This window comes from Equus quagga, chromosome 4, assembly GCF_021613505.1.
Source record: "Equus quagga isolate Etosha38 chromosome 4, UCLA_HA_Equagga_1.0, whole genome shotgun sequence".
Taxonomy (NCBI): Eukaryota; Metazoa; Chordata; class Mammalia; order Perissodactyla; family Equidae; genus Equus; species Equus quagga.
In genome coordinates this window covers 28,534,915-28,542,330 of record NC_060270.1, presented here as the reverse complement: position 1 = coordinate 28,542,330, position 7,416 = coordinate 28,534,915, and the positions used below count along the sequence as shown (strand labels likewise).

General features: G+C 51.9%; 1 long non-coding RNA gene across 1 annotated transcript; it reads right to left on the bottom strand.

Moving 5' to 3' along the window:
* Nucleotides 1-1,772: 1,772 nt before the first annotated feature.
* Nucleotides 1,773-4,890, bottom strand: LOC124237925 (uncharacterized). The gene is made up of 3 exons (XR_006888181.1): nt 4,783-4,890; nt 2,771-2,904; nt 1,773-2,127 (listed from the first exon to the last, which is right to left on the bottom strand). It is a non-coding gene; the product is annotated as an uncharacterized LOC124237925 (long non-coding RNA).
* Nucleotides 4,891-7,416: the final 2,526 nt, after the last annotated feature.

Here is a 7,416-nt window from a genome sequence, read left to right as displayed (position 1 = left end):
GTCTCTCATATTTGGTTATTGGGAGCGTGGTCAGAAGTTTAGCTCACTGGTGCCTGATGGTCCTGGAATGTTCTGGTTAGAAAGGGAGCAATCAGGTCAGGGTGGAGAAAAAAGAAATGGGAGGCAGTGCAGCAGCCCTGGAAGCATCACTACCCCGCAGGGAATTTAAAATGTGAAGTCCCTCAGGACCAGAAACGACAAGGGAGTCTGGCCAAAGCTCGGAGGAATAAGACACCCAAGGGGAAAACCAAGGCCACATTCCAACCGTTCCAGTCACTGTCCCTGGTTACAGAAAGAAAAGCCACTTTAAAGGGCATCCTGGAGAGAAGAATTTCATTCAGTCAACGGATATCTCCAGGCCTCCTGTGGCACCAGACGCTGAGCTGAGTATGGGCCACGACGAAGGGATAAGTTGTGGCTCCCTCCTCCAGGAGCTCCAGGGCCGGTGGGGTGGGAGCAGGAAGCCGGCGGGCTCTTACAGGGACCTAACAGGGATCTGTCCAGCAGGCTCCAGGGGATGGGTCTGCCCCAGGACAAGCCATAGAGCGAGCAGGCGATTGCTGATTGCCAAATGGACCAGGGTGGGAGGCCGTGGCAGGTGCGCATAGGCACACTGTGGGGAGTGCACCACAGACATGAGGCTGGAAGCCTGGTTTCAGGGCCAGACTGAATCCCAAATCGTGTTTTTGAACAAATCAGCTCAGGAAGCTCTCTGGCTCCTGCCTAAGCTACCATTTACTCTGAGGAAAGCGGTTTGGAATAGGGGCACAGACTGACTTCCCCTTCCTCTCAGAGACTCCCTCCAGTAAGTTTTGAGGTGCATCTTTCTCGCTGGGTCTCACTTTAGAGATTTCCTGCTGAAAAAGAAACATTGGTGACTTTTGGTGGGGAGTGGATCCTGTTGTCTTACCTATCATCATTGTCACTCAAGGACCTCCCATTGCCTAGGACAGAGTCTAAAGCCCTCATTCAGGTCTTCACCGCCCTCCATGCACTGCCCTCCAGTTTCCTGCCCGGGCCATTTCCCACCACCCTCCTACGTGGACCCGTCACTCCAGAGCCACCAAATCCCCGGAGAACTGAACCTGCCTCTCCAGCTTCTGGCTGACATCCTCTCCCTCTTCTCCATCTCCACACACCTAAATACTACCCATCCTTCAGCCTCAGCTAATGCAGCCTTCCCCTCTGGTCCATTCCCACTTCCAGCTGGGAGTGATTGCCCCCTCTCATAAAATCCCATAGCCCTGCATGCAGCCACACCTCTTCTGAGGCACTTAGCACTTGCTCCCCTGCAGGGTGGTGACTTGTATCTCTGTGTTTGTTTTCCTGCAAGACTGTAAGTACTGGAGTCCATCACATCCTTATTGTACCACTTCGTAACCAGCTGTCTGACCTCATAGCAGTGGTAAGATGTGTTTCTCGTCTAGAAGAGTGGAGCTTGGTAGGACGTTTATCCTCTCAGGGTGAGAAGAATTCCATTTCAGGTACTCCAGGGGAGAAATAACCACAACACAGCCCAGCTTAAAAGACCTTGCCACCATCTTTCTCCAAGCAGCTTGTTTAACCTCACTAAGTCTCAGTTTCTGCGAAACATGGGCATAATATAGAATTTACCTTAAAGAATCTTTGAGGTTTACGTGAGAAGACACATGAAAATTGCTTAGCAGAGCACCTACGCATTCCATTAGTTTATTCAACAAATACATATTGAGCACCAATCATGTGCCAGGCGCTCGGGAGATGGCAGTGAATGAGACAGACCAAGTTACTGCTCCAACAAACCTATGTTCATCAAAGCTCATGTAAGCAAATGAGTAAATAATATAGCATGAGAGGCTGACAAGTGTTTTGAAGAAAATAAACCAGGATAAGAGATGGAGAGATCTAGTTTAGCAAAGACCTGAATTAAGAGAAGGAGCTGGCCATGCAAGTCCTGGGGGAAGGTCATTCCTGGCAGGGACCAGCGGGAATAGGTCCGAGCTTGTTACACTTGTAACCCAATGGCCAGTTCCTTTCCTCTGCTCCAGAGGCTGTATCTTCTGAGACAGGGAAAGTTAGGAGATGGACCTTATCTTTACTCCAGCCAGGCCTTCACCTTCAAAGAGATGGTCCTCACGGTTCAGGAACCTGGAACAATGGAGGCCACCAGCCATCACTGATCAGGGAAGACTGCAGACTTCCCCTAGCTGTTCCAAACCCTGCCCCACCTGCCTCAATGCCTCACCTTCTCTGGTCTCCAGGGAAGGTGTAAGTGTTTCTTGACTTAGGGGTCATCGTTACTATGTCATGTGCAGACAGAGTCAAAGAGGGAGTGAAAGTTCCTGGGGGGGGGGGGGGGGGGGGGTTGTCCCACGGGGATACGCCCCAGGCTTTTGGAAGTCACCTCCAAGGATCTCCCTTCTTCCCTAACTCTCCGCCTTCTTTCTCCCTTCCTGCAGCCCACTCCCTCACAGTGTTTCTCAGCCAGGGACCATGTTGCCCCTCCACCCTCATTCCAGGAGGGGATGGAATGAGAAGGCAGCATTTTTGATGGTCACAATGACTGGGAGGTCAAATGCTCCTGGCATTTAGTGGGCTGGGGGCAGGGAGGCCAACCATCCCATAATGCGCAGGACAGTTCCACACAGTAAAGGATTGTCCTGGCCGAAAGGTGAATACCAACATTAATCCCTCAACATCCCCTCAAATGTCACCACATCCCTTTCTTCCCTACCTGAATTCTGTCGTTTGTCTCTTTAGAAATAATCAGACCTCAGTCTACCAAACTCACCATTGTGTGTCTGGCACATTTGACAGCCTCAGGTGGGAAATGCCGGTGCCTTCTGTCTCCAAGCAGTTACTGCTGCTCCACCGAGAGAGAGAAAGGGCTGCTGCCCAGAGGGAGGGGCAGCTCTGGTCCCGTGCCTGGGCCAGTGGAGGAAAATGGTGGTAAGTTCTCGCAAGCTGGCCTGTGTTGCAGTCAGTTCTTCCCTGGAGTACCTCAAATCAAATAGTTCTCACCACCGAGAGGAGAAATGTTTCTCCAAGCTCCACCCTTCTAGATGAAAAAATACATATTACCCCTACCAACACCATACCCATCACGCTCAGACTTAGATTACAAAGCTTCCTGTATGAACTTGGCAACAGCGGCCAACGCCTCTCCATCAAAGGCAGAGGTGGTGCTGGCAGGGCTGGATCCTCAGTTTGCCTCGCCATTTACCATCATCATCATCATCATCATCATCACGATTATTAATAGTACAAGGCCTTGCACAGAGCCTGAGACTCGCGGGAGCTACGTCATTGGAGGGTCCTGATTGCATGGATGACTGTTAGGAAAAGATGAGGCAAAGCCTGGCTCCCACGAGCCAAGGTTCTCCGGCAAACTGACTTTCTGATTTGCTTAACCAGCGGCCTAATGCTTGATTAAAAGTGCTCGAGAAAAATTCTCTCGAGAGGAGGAAAGGTGCCAGGGGGCACTGAAGGGCTCATTTTTCATTCTTTAACTTGGGGATTTGGCAGGAAAAGGGGCGATGACTATTCCCTGCAGAAAGCAATGCTCCAGATGGCTCCTGAGAGCCAGCCCGGGGAAGCTGCTCCTCGGCAATCTCCTCCACCAGCGTGACTTTCCAAACACTTAGGCCAAAAGTAGCATTTGTGGGAGGACTAAGGCAGGACCCCTTCCAGCCTGTGTTCTGTCCCACTCTTCCCAAACTGGATGTGTGTGTCTGTTTACTAAAACAGTCAGTAGATCCCACCTGTCCACAGAACAAGGTGCGCCAGTAAGGGTCCTTTCAGGAAACAGTGGCCACTCAATGGGGAAGTGGCGCAGAGACAGAGGTACGGACACGGCTGGCAGCACTGGGGAGCAGTTACCACCCTAGGTCTGAAGGGGCATGGGAAGGAAAGATGGCCAGAGTCCTGAAGGTGAGATGTGGCTGCAGGGCCATTGGCAGAGGCTGTGGCCAAACCATATAGTCTAGCAGGGGGACAACCAGGGAGACAAATGCCTCCATCTCAATCTCCGCTTGTGGCGGAAGGCAGAGAGCATGGGAACTCACTGGTGCAGCCCGTATGTATCAGCCTCCTGGCCCAGAACAGGGGGGACGGATCGGGGAACTTGTACAAACCATTCCAGCCTTAAGGCGGTAACCGATAGTTTAGTAGATTAGCGATTTTGTAGATTAGCGATTTACAACTTAAGCTGGGCTCAGTTGGGTAGTCCTTCTGGTCTGTCTGAGCTGCACCTGGCTTGGCTCATCTTGGCTAGCCTCAATCCTGTGTCTGCAGTCAACTGGTGGGTTGGCCAGAACCAGCTAGTGTAGGATGGCCTTGTCTGAGGTTGCTAGCGGGACAAGGGCGTCTCTTGATGTGGATCTCTCGCACCCTCCATGTTGCTAGCCTGGGCTCGTGTACAAAGCAGACAAAGGGCCCAAGAGCAGCAAGCAGGCACACCCCAAAGTACAAGCCCTTCCAGCCCTCTGCTTATACTGCATTTGCTTCTGCACCTTTGGCCAAAACAGGTCACAGGGCCATCCCGGTTCAAGGGGTAGAAAAATAGATTCCATCTCTTGAAGGGAGGAGAAGAACATGTGGCTATTTATTGCAACCTACCATCATCTGTGCTCAGCTATAATTATTCGCATTCCTCTCACATGCAAAATACGCTCTCCCATATCCCAGGGCCTCCAAACCTGCATCCCTCCCATCTGGGCTTGTTCCTTTAGTAGTGGCTTTGGCTACGTAGCAAACCATCCCAGCACTTGGAACCTGAAAACAACAACCATTCATTTAGCTTACAATTTTGCAGGTTGGCCCTTTGGGCTAGGCTCATCTGGGAAGTTCTGCTGATCTCTGCTGGGCTCACCATGCATCTGTGGTCAGTGCTCCTCCACATGACCTCTGGTCTTTCGGCGTGCTCCACATGGTGGCAGGATTCCAAGAACAGCAAGAGAGGACAACCCCCAAGGTGCAATAACTTTTCAAGCCTCTGCTTATGAGCAACTGCTCACATCCCGTTGGCTGAGCAAGTCACATGGCCGAGCTCAGACTCAGAGCAGGAGAGCAGTGAAAGGCACAGGGCAAGGGGGCATGGATCCAAGGAGGAAGTAATTGATGATCGTTTTGTAATTACTCTGCCACAATGGAGTGGAGACTGGAACTGGAGAGACAAAGAGAGAATGTGCAGCTCACAGGGCTAAATTTTGTAACGCAGCATTCAAGACTCTTGAGAGTGGGTCCCAACATCAACTCTACTTGTCTGACCACACCCCACACACCTGCCAAACTGGCTCTTGACAGTTTCACGTACCTGCCCTGGCTTTTTGGTCTTCCTGCCATTGTCCTCTGGATTTTCCCCTATCTTTACTTGGCCAAATCCTCTACATCCTTCTTAACCCAATTCAGAGCCACCTTCTCCCAGATATCTCCCCTGATTCTCATCCCTGGCCCCTTCCCCCACCACACACACACACACACCAGCACTGCCACCACCACTATCACCAAGCTGGAGTGACTCTAAATTCCTGCCTATAATTTCTAGAGCCCTCTCTATGCCTCTTGTCGGACACTTATTTGCAGGTGGATGTTCTCTCCTTTCTTGGACTGTGAGCCACCAGAGGGCTGGGTCCTTGTGTTGTCCACTCTTTGTCTCCCCTACAGCGCCCAGCACAGACTAGAGGTCCTCCTCATCTGAGGAGGTCAGTGCTGAACAATTGGAAGACTACAGAAGCAGTTAGTGCAACAGAGCCAAGAAACACCTGTCGGCAAGGACCCAGTCAGGAAGTCTGTGCCTCCAAGAAGCAGCTTACAGGAATTAGCAGAGAAAAACCCAGAAGAGCAGGAGTGAGGACACTGAATGAGGGGCAGGGCTGTGGGTTCGCCAGAAGACCAGAGGCCAAAGTCACGAGGAGACAGTCCTCAACTCCAGCCGAGGAAGAACTTCCTCTAAGAGAACAGTCCAGATTTAGAACAGGCTGGCAAGAAGGGTGAGCCACCCCAAACAGGCAGTGTATCAGTCTTCTGGTTAGTTTCTGAGGGAGTGTTTTCGCGGAGGCCTTAGTCTATTTGCATATTAATAATTCCTTCGTTAGCCTCACGTTGCACCTTGGCATGCAGGAGTGCACATCCACAGGCTCACGGAGGAAGGGCTTTTGGGAGCCCGCAGCTCTCTTCATGGGCGAGCCCGCTCTGGGTCTGGCAGCCGGCCAGTTCCCTGAGAGTCGGCTAGGCACTGGCACATCGTGTACCGCGGGCAAACTGACATGTGGTTAGATTAGGGGAGGAAGGTGTGGGAGGGGAAGGTAGATGACTGGGCAAGTGTCAGTCTGAAGGCATTCTAAAATGTTAGGGAGGGCCATTCCAGTCAATTTCCTACCACACACAGACACACACACACTGGCAGACGTCTGAGGGGTGGGACATCCTCCCCACTGTCAGAATCCAGTAGCTCAGCCAAGCAGGGCTTCTCCCCTAGGATGGAGGGAGGAATTGAGAAGCCCCCTGTGGGCCCACCCTTCCCTGACACTGACACTCTTGACCACCAGACTCCCTTAGGTTCTAGGTGACAACAGTGCCCCAGAGAGGGGACACAGCCTCCCTAAAAGCCAGAATGTGCCAGGACTAGAACCAGGTCTTCTGTTTCTGAGTGCCAGGAGTGACAGAAGGAAGGGGTGCTCATATCGGGGGAAGGTGGCTCCCAGGTGGCACCATGCCTTCGGGTGGGCAGTGAGCAGAGGACTCCGCCCCAGGAGCTGGGCCTAGAGTGGCCCTTCTGCCCCTCCCAATAATGTCCTTGGGAACAAAACTCCCCCAGGGCCCAAGCCCCTTATCAATATGTCACAACCCTGCACATTCTACAAGGCCTAGCTCAGATGACACCTCCTCCTCTTGTCTTCCCGTAAATCACCAAGATTTTAACGCAAATGTGACTTCACACCCTCTCCGGAGCTTGGCACTTCTTCATGGCTCTGGTCAGACTGCTTCTGGAATTTTAGTTAGTTGTGTGTATACCTTCTTGATGACCCCTGACCATGAACTCCTTAGACTCACGTTGTTCCCTCTCCCCGTTTCCATCCTCAACGCCCAGCCCAGGACCTGGCTCAAGGGCAGCATGTGACAAACACAAGCTGGATTCATGATGTCTCTTTGTCTTTCCCCCACCAGCATGACAAGACCATCTTGTTTTCTTGTTGGCCAGCACCAGCGCCTTCCCAATAAATCAGACATACCTTTCCCTCTCTCCTTTCCACTTCTTTTGGATGAACGGGAACAGTCCCTCGGGTCTCCTTGTTGGGAAACTTTCGGGTCACTCGCCACTGTCTCAGATACTCACCAGGGCTGGGGCGTATTCTCCAAAACTCAGGAGGCCCTCAGTAGATAGGGTGGAATTTGATGGACAGCTGCAAATTCCAAAATTGAATTCCACCTGCAAAG